We start from the raw sequence: 11334 nt of genomic DNA, 5'->3' as shown, positions 1-11334 counted from the left end.
TTTGTGTAGGGTTGAGTTGGTAAATACCTGGGCATCGCAAGTTGCCCCATTGGCACCCACATCCACAAACATGAATTTGTAATCACTGTCGACCACAGCAAGCAGGACCAGGGAGAAGAAATCCTTGTAGTTGTAGTAGTAGGATCCACTTTTGCTAGGAGCACGCATACGAATGTGTTTGCCGTCTATCACTCCAACGGTGTGATGAAACTGCCACCTTCGTGAGAAGCCCTTCGCAACTTATTTCCATTCCTCGGCTGTCGATGGGCAAACGATCACCTTGTCCATGTACTCTGCGATGATGGCCTCACACGTCTCGTACACGATGCAGGAGATAGAGTTGGGAGGTACTCGGAATCCAAAGGAAAGGCTGCGGTAGTTGTCCCCGGTGGCCAGGTACCTGAGGGTGATGGAGAGCCTCAAACCTGCCTCCAAGGGCTCCCGCCAGGTGCGCTGCTTCTCGATGCGAGGACGAAATCTCTCAAGGGGTTCACAGAAGAGGTCCTCGTCCATGCGTAGGAAATTGCGAAATGATGTCCTGTCCTCCAGTATCAGCTCCTGCAGAAGGTTCTCCCAATGGCCAAATTCTTTCCGTCGTTGAAGCCAGTCACGGGACCAACAGGACCTCTTCTGGCGAATCTTGCGCCTCCTCCGGGGTGGAATGTGGTCTTTTTCATCTTCCAGGTACATGTAGGTAGAGCAGGGAGACCATCTGTGCTTCGCTCCACAGGGCCATGGCTTGCTTGTTGACTTCGCTGGGGATGACTGCTGTGATGTCCATTGTTGCTCTGTTGGAACTGGGAGTGTGATGGGCTTTTTGGTACGCGCATATATATACACCCCTGGGTGGGCGTGGGAAGTTCGGTATGCACTCGGGATGCCCTCAGTACAGCATCGGTGATGCTGTACCGATGTCGTACCGAAAAAATGACGGTTAATTTTCAAAATAGGAGTTTTGGGTTGGCGTCTGTGCGCATTCTGTTTGCGTTCGATTTGCGTTCGGTTTGCATTCTATTTCGTCGGTATACTGTCGGCGACATCAAACAGACAGCAGACAGAAAGGCCAAATTCGGGCAGTTTGGGCCCGATTGAGGCCGAATCCCGGCCGAATACGGTTCGGCGCGCATTCGGCATCTCATTCGGCGATGTGTGAACGGGCCCTAAGGGACGGACAAAGGACATTCTTAGGGTGGGAACATGGAATGTGAGAGGAGTGAATGACGAAGTGAAAGAGAGATTGTTCAGGTGCTTGAGGATGCAAAAGTGGATATATGTGGATTGACTGAAACTAAATGGTGAGGTGAAAGGGTGAGAGAATGGGAATATGGTGTAGGTATATGTGCAGGAGTCAGTGAGAATGAGAGGGCAAGAGAGGAAGTATGTCTGATGATAAGCAAGAAGTGGAAGGAAAATATAAGAGAGTATGGAACAGTGGGTGCAAGGATTGTATGGGTGAGGATGAAAGTAGGTATACAAGCATGGGCGATTGTATGTGTGTATGCCCCAACAGAGGATTGAGTGGCAAGAGTGAAAGATGAGTTTTGAGCGAGAGTAGAAGCATGTATGGACAAGTTTGAGAGGAGCGAGAGAGTGCTGTTGATTGGAGACATGAATGGCAAAGTTGGGAATGTACGAGTGGATGGAGTGGTTGGTCAGTGGGGTGTGCCAGCTGAAGTAGATGGGAATGGTAGTGCTTTGGTGGACATCTGTGCTTGTAAGGGGTTGGCAATAGTCAACACCTACTTTCGTCATAAGATGATCCACCGGTATACATGGAGAGTGATGAGGAGGATGGATGGTGAACTTGTTGAACGAAAGGCAATGATAGACTACATGTGTGTGGATGAGCGAATGAGAAGACAAGTGTTGGATGCAAGAGTGTGGAGAGGGTGGGGGAATGGAGTCTCGGACCATCACTTAGTGATGGCCAAGGTAAAGATGCAAAGAAAGTGGTTGAGGAGGCGAAGGGGAAGACAGGAGGAAGCAGCTCCTGTGAGAAGAGTGGAGAAATTGCAAGACAGTGAGAAAATGACAGAGTATAAGAGCATAGTGGAGGAAAGATTGGGAAGGTATGAGCTAGAGCAGATGGAAGGGGTGGAAGACGTATGTAAGATATTCACGGAAGAGATAGGCGCAGCATGTGAGGCGGTTTGTGGAGTGAGGAGGAGATGCAAGGGTGTGCAAGGGACAGCATGGTGGAATGATGAGGTGAAACGAGCTGTGGAACAAAAGAAGAAGGCATATGGTGAATGGTCGGCGAGTAGAGGTAGGGGAGAAGATGAGAGAGAGAAGAGAGAGGTATATGTGAGCAGGAGAAGGGAGGTTAAGAGACTGGTGAAGGAGAGTAAGAAGAAAGTGGATGAAGAGTTTGGGAGGAATCTGAGTGTGAAATGGAGGGAGAGTAAGAAATTGTTTTGGAAGGAGGTAAAGAAAGTAAGGCAGTGTGAAAGGGGAAATAATAGGGGAGTGAAAGATAGGAATAATAGATTGTTGGTGGAGAAGAGAGAGAAATTGAGAAGATGGAAGGAGCACTTTGAGGATTTGTTGAATGTAGAGAGTGAGAGCAGTGTGAGTATAAGTGGTTGGGGAATGGCTGGGAGAAGAAGAGATGAGAGGAGGGAGGAAGAGATCAGTAGGGCAGAAGTAGTGGAAGCGATGAAGAAGATTAAGCTGGGAAAGGCCCCAGGAATTGATGGAGTGTGTGGTGAAATGCTTAGGTATGGGGGTGAGATTGTTGTGGAGTGGATATGGAAGTTGTGTAGATTGGCTTGGGAAGAGGGAAGGGTTCCAGAGGACTGGAAATCAGGTATAATTGTTCCTCTGTACAAAGGAAAAGAGGAGAGAGAAGTATGTGGTAACCATAGGGGTATTTGCCTTCTTAGTGTGACTGGTAAAATATATGGTAGAATACTCATTGATAGGGTTAGGCATATGACAGAGGAGCTAGTTGGAGAAGAACAAGGGGGATTTAGGAAGGGAAAAGGGTGTGTAGATCAGATATTTGTTCTAAGATGTTTAGTGGAGAAGTATCTAGAGAAGGGAAGGAAAGTGTATGCTGCCTTCATGGACTTGGAGAAAGCTTATGACAGAATAGATAGGCAAGGTATGTGGATGATATTAAGAATATATGGAGTGGAGGGGAAATTGTTGAGTGCTGTAAAGAGTATGTACGAGGGAGCTAGGGCTACGGTGCGAGTGGATGGTGAGCTGAGTGAGTTCTTTGATCTCAATGTGGGACTGAAACAGGGGTGTGTGATGTCTCCATGGCTGTTTAATATATATATGGATGGGGTTGTAAAGGAGGTGCAAGGTAGGGCAGTGGATGTGGAGGTGGCTCTAATGAATGAGGGTGAGATTTGGAAGCTTCCGGTGTTGCTGTTTGCTGATGATACAGTATTGTTGAGTGAAGATGAATGGGAGTTGCAAGGTTTGGTGAATGAATTTGGGACAGTGTGTAGGAGGAGGAAGCTGAAAGTTAATGTAAACAAAAGTAAAGTTATGGTGTTTGAGAGGAATGAAGTCACAGAGTGTGCAGTGAGGTTGGATGGTGAGGATATGGAGAATGTGAGTGCATTCAAGTACTTGGGTAGTGTGATGAGTAAGGATGGAACTTTGGGGGATGAAGTACATGAAAGGGTACAGCAGGGAAGGAAGGTTGTTGGTACACTGAAAGCAGTGATGAGAAATAGGGAGGTGAGTATGGAAGTTAAGAAGTCACTGCATGATAGTATTGTGATCCCTACCCTGACATATGGAAGCGAGGCGTGGACCTTGCAAGAGGGGAACAAGTCAAGAGTGAGAGCAGTGGAAATGAGTTACTTGAGAGGAGCATGTGGAGTGACGTGGAGGGACAGGTTGACGAATGAAGAAGTGAAGGAACGTTGTGGGGTAGATGTGAGAAGATTAGGAGAAATACACTGAGGTGGTTTGGACATGTGGAGAGAATGGAGAATGAAAGACTGACTAAGAGGGTGTATGTAGGTGAGGTGGAGGGAGGGAGAGGGAGGGGTAGACCGAGGATGAGGTGGAGGGATGGAGTTGAGAGGTATATGAGGGAGGGGGGGGTGAGTTGGGGGGAGGGTAGTCAAATGGTGGGTGACAGAGTGACTTGGAGGCGTTTTGTCTGCGGCCACCATTTGCGGGATTAGGGCGTCGGGCTATAGATAGATAGACTTTCAAAGTCCAAGATTAAATCCATTGTTGTTGAAATTCTTGGTTTTGGAGTAAGGGCTTGCGGCTTGGTGAAGTTTGCCGCGACATAGATGGATTGTTGTTGTCTGTAGTTTGTATGCTACTTGTAGGTCACATACGATCAGCTTTAACATCTTATATATTGTTTTATTCATCCCATCAGGTATCAACATTTTTATGTCATTAAACTGTTAATAATAACGTTTACAACTATACGATTTAGCCACATATGCGATCGAAATATATATTTTTAAAGTTAGTATCGACTTTGTGAGCAGGAATTAATAGCCACTGTGCAATATTACCAAATATGGCAAGTCAATAAAAGCTAATATATTTCATGAAGCATCTCATCTGAAAATAACAAAGTTGTTAAATTAGTGTTCAACAATTAATACATATAAGCCGTGCATTGCGTAAATTCAAAGTTAACTTTGAGACCGTAGCTGGCAATAATGTCTATGACGTCATCGTCTAGCTCCGCGCGCTCTGATTGGTTCTAATTTCTCCCTATGTATATACTCTTCCAGAGGTGGGAAAGATGCCTCCCGGCAACGGTAGCCCGGGCGAGGCTCGAACTTGCGACCTCCCGATCACAAGTTGAGCGCGCTACCACTGTGGTATCGCGCCCCCCAGAGAGAGAGAGAGAGAGAGAGAGGGGGGAAGGGAAGGAGGGGGAGAGAGAGACCAGTTTCCTTCACACATACAAGTAATATCAGAGTAAATAAATATTTGGCTGACTGGAGGGATAAATAACAATATTCACAGAATATTGTCCAAGGTGAGAAAATATCTTGAAGTATATATATGTAAAGAGCATATAAGGTGGGTAAAATAAGATATCGTACATCTGGACATGTAGTCAGTGTTACGAGATGAAATTTGGGAAAGGCAAATTTGATGTGTGTAAGAATACTTGTGGCCAATAGTACAGCACATATTCTTACAAGTCAGTATAACACTTTCAATTTCCAAGTTATCACTTACAATATACAATACTCTTTCCCCATTCACGCTTCGCCAGCATGGGGGAGAGTTAATTGTTGCTACTACTATCCCTTCGAGATGGCTTTGTCCTGCAATGGGCGTTATATGGAGGGATACATTTGTAGTTCGAGTTTTATGAAATAAGAAATATAAAGAACTATGAAAATAATATAGGGTCTCTAACCGTAATACTGTCCTCAGATGCCGTAGACGCTGTATCCCACAACCACCCTGCTTATCTGTAGGCGGGTACTGCGTGTATGAAAAAAAAAGAAATGCCTGCCTCTCTTCAAGAAGTTGAACTGTGGTTGCGTTCAAGGGAACTGCAAGTGCTGTGTCCCATGTAAGTTATCATCTAACGTTATCTAACGTTCCATGATCTTATGTTCTTCAGTGTAGCATAAGGCTATCAGGACACTGCAGTGTTGGAAATATTTGCATTATAATGGAAATTTCCAAGCTTTAGTATCAATTTTATTTTCACAACCTGAAAAAATATAACTTATTACTGGAATAGTGCAAACTTTAGAATCAATTTTATTTTTACATGAGAAAATATAACATTATGTTAATTTCTATATTTTTTAGTGGGCTCCTTAGACTGTGAATTTTTTGTGTATTCGCCAGTCATGATTAGCCTATGAGAACACCTGAGTGTTGTGATGTGAAGTTATGTATAGTAATTATTTTGAAAATATTTTTATTGTGCATAGTGACCAGGTGGTGAAACTTAGTTCATGCATAACAGAAGGAGAGAACATGATGTGAGTGTGACAGGGTAGGAAAGTAAAAGCCGAGACAATTACGGTAAATGAAACACAGGATGCACGACGGACCAACTGGAACGCAGTAATGGATGTAATGCATGATACTAGCAGGAATGAATGGAATGCAGGATAGCAGCAGGAATGAATGGAATGCACGATAGCGGAAGGAATTAATGGAATGCACGATAGCAACAGGGATGAATGGAATGCAGGATAGCAACAGGGATGAATGGAAAGCAGGATAGCAGCAGGGATGAATGGAACGCAGGAAAGAAGCAGGATTGAATGGATCTTCAAAAGACTGCTTCAAAGGGAGGATATGTGGTCTTGTTATTAATTAAGACTTACCACGTATGTTTGGACCAAGCTTTAAGCACACACACACACACACACACACACACACACACAATTTTTTTCTCTCTCTATAGATAGATAGATAAATAGATAGATAGACAGATAGATAAATAGATAGATCGGGAGAGAGAGAGAGAGAGAGAGAGAGAGAGAAGCAGACAGATAGATAAATCGATATCAGGATGGAAAAAAAACAAACTTGGGATAGCACTGATTTCGGCCGATCACTTGCAATTATCAGGGGAATCATATTGCGTATGTTGCTAGCAGGACTGAAGTATCGTAAATTATGAACGACCTCATATACTGATTAGGCCAAAAAAATTTAATATATTAAAAAACCTGCTTAGTAAACAAAACAAACTCCTCCTTCTAGTTACAATGCTCAAAAGGAAATGCCAAGAACCTTGGCGTCAAGACCGAAGTGACTTACTTGGCCCACCAAGTGAATCTAAGAACCCGCGGTATTGATTGAGTTTGGGAATGACAAAGATAATACTATCCACGAATTCTCTGCCTGAAAGAGGCAATAAGTGCTGGAAACTCTCGGCCAGAAATTGCCCCTCTCTGAACAGGGAGCCAGAGAACTTTTCGATGGCTCCGACTGGGGTGCTTAACTGTAAAGATTATGGTGAGATGTGTGAGGCTGGGTTGTGTTAGTGAATAAAAACTGTAGTTACTGGTCTCAGTGAAATGAAGATGACAGGAAAAGGAGAAAGGATACTTGGCAGTGTTAGGTGGAATTAAGTCTGGGTAAACGAAAGAAAAAACTCATAGGAAAGTGTTCCAATTCATATCAGATAGGAATTGTACAAGTGCATGACTGAGTGGAAAAAGAAGACTGCTTCCATCCATCCATCACCCAATCCTACGTTGCCCCATGAGGAGCGTAGGAGCCCGGGGCTAGGCAGTTGGTCTTGACATTTAAGATGTGAGTGGCCAGCCTCACTCATCCCTGAGTGGCATTACGTGAGCAATAAACCCCAACCATCCCTTTGATATAAACCTTCACCGGCTTAATCCGATTGGAGGACAATAATTACCCACTAAACCACCAGGCGCCAAAGTTTGGTTATATGGTTACCACCCAGCGTAGTAAATGGTTTCCTGGTGTATAGGAAACTATTTGGCTTGTCACTCAATGTAGAGTCACCCACAGGCAGAAGGAAGAGGAAAGAATGAAGGAATGAAAGACAGAAGAGGGAGTGTAAAGTCACCCGTAGGCAGAAGGACGAGGAAAGAATGAAGGAAAGAAAGATAGAAGAAGATGGAAGGAAAGAAGGATGGAGGAGAGGACAGGGCAGACACTCGAGAGCAGCACTACATTGAGTGAGTGGATGGTGAGTGTCCCCGCCTACCACACTAGAAGTTTATATTATTTAGGATGTCAGTAAAAGAACGAGACGTGCACGCTAGTCAGTGAACATGGACAAGATAGTGTGAGTTGTGTAGATGAAATGCAGGGATGCGAGTTATAGGTAATAGGGTATGTGAGAGGTTCTCAGGAGAAGGATGCGAGTATCTGAATGCAAAAGAGTGATATGAGGCAGTAAAAGAAGTAACTGAAGAGCATGAGATATATGGGGCAGATGAGAACAGAGAATTTCTAATGCATTTGTATGTGCTAAAGGCTGACGATTAGAAACACCTTCCCTATGGAAACATACTCCAATAAACATCCGAAGGTGGAGTAGATAGGTATCGGTCACTGATGAACAGTGTGTTGGTGGACAAGCCTGTTAAGGAAAGCTTGCCTGAGGTAAAGTAATGAAAAGATCAGTAGGGGGGATGTCGGTCCTCATTTTGAGTGAAGCACATATGCTTATGATGGAGCAGGAAAGGAATGGATGATGGGTAGGTAGGCAGACATTAACCATCACATAATATTCAGCATTACGTGGATCCACTTTTCTTATTATCTACCTCTCTGATACTTTGCGACAGCCATCCTTTCGACCAATCTCTGATTCTAGGCAATAAGGTGATGTATGTACTGTAGATAATAACGATGTGCCATATATATATATATATATATATATATATATATATATATATATATATATATATATATATATATATATATATATATATAGTTTTTCCATGCGGACACCGTAAAACCTAGTGCGGCGTATATTTTTATGTAACAAGTAGATCTGCATGGTTTAGTGTAATGAATGTAGTGATAATCATTATTAAACTGAAGAAGACTGCAATATGATAAACACTGAGATCGGCTGTTTAGAGTGAAACCTGCTTGCACTGTCTTCCAAACAAACATTCACAAGCTGTAATAATTATAATATCGAGTAGGAAGGGAACAACAAGCGTAGATATGACCATTATCTTTATTTCGGATGTGTCGACATTTAACTATCATTAGTCATCTAATCGGAATAGAGCAAAACAGTAAAATAAAACACTAAAACATACTTCACAAAAAATTGGTAAAAAAATCATGTTTAATATTCATGAAGGGGGGGAGGGGAATGATTCATGTAACATAGATACATAAGCTTTCTTTGGTCGCCCCCCTTCCCCATTGTTAAAACTTTTTGTGTAATTACTCATACATTATTTCTGAAATATGATTTTGGAGTTTAGATTTATTTTTTCCTCTATTCCTCTTAAACCGCTGACTATGTCATTTTAAATGTCAAACTGTCTGAAATAAAGATGCTGTTTATATCTACTCCCATTGTCTTCTTTCTACTCAAGCTGAAGTTCCCTACTCATCCCCACTACTTGATACAACAATAATCCCTTTCCGTTTCTTTTCAGTGACGAAATTAATCCAAGCCAAGTTACTCCTTCGCTGCTAATCTGGGTAGACAATGGCTCCACGTATTTTCAGACAGCGTTGGTCATCTGATGAAGCACTGCAGCTGCAGGCAAATTAGGCATCAAGAATGTTACACTTAATGTGTTTGAAAATGCGTAGTAATAGTAACTTAACTGTTTTCCATAAATTTTCATTGGAATTGACAGTTTATTTAATATTATAACTCCAAGCAACATTGTGTCAAATAATATTTGAGAAATTTATAGATTTTTCATAATGTAAGAATAACTGGGATATTAGAAAATTGATCTTTTATTTTGTTAAGAAACATGTGTCCATAAGAAAAACTTTATCTATATATCTATCTATCTATCTATCTACCTACCTATCTATCTATATATCTATATCTATATATATCTATATCTATCTATCTATCTATCTATATCTGTCTATCTATCTATCTGTCTATATATATATATATATATATATATATATAGATAGATAGATAGATAGATATATAGATAGATAGATAGATAGATAGATAGATATAGCTATATACATATATATGCCTTGAGATATTTATTTGTTTAATTGGGTGTCAATAAATCTTCAACAAATGGCAAACAACGTGTATTAATACTTTTGTAGTTGGAAGTAAAAATCATCTAGTGGTTCGATGTAAATCAGGTGACTAAACTGAACGACAAGCCGTCCAGGAAACCATTTATTTCATAAGGCAGTAACCACAGAACAGAGAAATGAACAACTAGTGGACTGTCGGGTCGTCACTGCAGTAGGATGTGTTTCATAAGGTTTAGAGTTCAAGTTATACTAGATGTTTAATGCTAACATATTGCCACTCAGGGAAGTGTGGTTAGTCATGTTTGCATCGACTCAGCCTGGCCGCTGGCCGCTCCTGTCCCGATTTTAAGAAATATAGTCCTGGTTGATGATGAAGAGTTTCTCGAGTTGACAACAAACGAAAACCATCAAGAAAATGAAGTATCGTGACTAACAAAATCACAGGTCACATAGGCATGTACGACTTACTGGATATAACATAGCATAACATGAATCTTTATTGCCAGCCATTTTCTTGTTGCCTTGTTATATATACTGAAAAACGGAAAGTAGGGCATAACATGCTACTTCCAGATGCATTAGCCTTGGTGACTCATATTCTGAAGCAGGAGAAAGTAAAAAAAAAAGAAAAAAAATGAAAAATGAAAAAATCAAAATGAAGCCAACAAGCCAAGACCATGGAAACCATACCACTTGGCGGCTGTGACCGGTGAAACATAATACCAAGAAAAAGATGGTTCCCGATTTAGTGTAATGGTGAAGGTATGAAGGAGTGTAGGCACCACTGTACAGTATTCATGAAGTTAGCCTCAGTAAGGTTAGGTGTGGAACACTGTGGAGAAACAGAAATGTTTACATAAGGGTCAGTTTTGAAGTGTAGATGATAAGCCTCACACATTAGAGCTTCATTACGCTTCTGGCCAGATAAGGTCCCTATCTAGAATCAGCAGTTGAGATTAGTTAAGAAAAGTATGGATTGCATTCGATGACGCTAATTTATGAAAAGATTATGTCACAAAGGGTAAGAGGTGAACTTTCCTTTTCCAGGTTCCAAGAAAGTGCATCCTGAATGCATTTTTATATACCGGTACATTTCTTTAAACAGTAAATGAACAGAGGAAGGAAAGTAATGAAAAAAATCTATACAGCAAATTACAGGTGCCATCTATTAATAAAAATCCATAACAGCTGGACTTGAAATGCTGTACCTGTACATTAAAGATTGAGGGGAAACTAGTTTGCGGAAGCAGGTAAAAAAAAAAAAAAAAAAAAGGCTGGGGAATAAAGGAATTCCAATACGCAGAGGTCCTGTAATATGGCAATGTGACTGTAATGAGCATTACTAGATGGCCGTATGGCACAGGGGAAGGCGTGAAAAGGTGACACAACTGATGCAACTTTATCTAAGCATTTCTCGGAAAATTATCTGCCAAATAATTTTAGGAAGGCAACATTCCTTCTTATATACCTTAGCACAACCTGTCCACATCAAATCCAAAAGGATGAGCATTATTCGGTGCCATACTCTGTCAAAAGTTTTAGAGTTATCAATGGTAACTGCACGGGTTTCTACTTGTTGGTCAATTGACTAACGGATAAACGGACTGTATGAGTAATAAGAATAAGTATATCAACAGTGGCTTTTTCGTGGCGAAAAACATACCCGTTGTAACT

This window comes from Coenobita brevimanus, chromosome 95 (genome assembly GCF_032717465.1).
Source record: "Coenobita brevimanus isolate Jiangsu-jjx chromosome 95, ASM3271746v2, whole genome shotgun sequence".
Lineage (NCBI taxonomy): Eukaryota > Metazoa > Arthropoda > Malacostraca > Decapoda > Coenobitidae > Coenobita > Coenobita brevimanus.
This window is presented reverse-complemented; position numbering follows the sequence as displayed.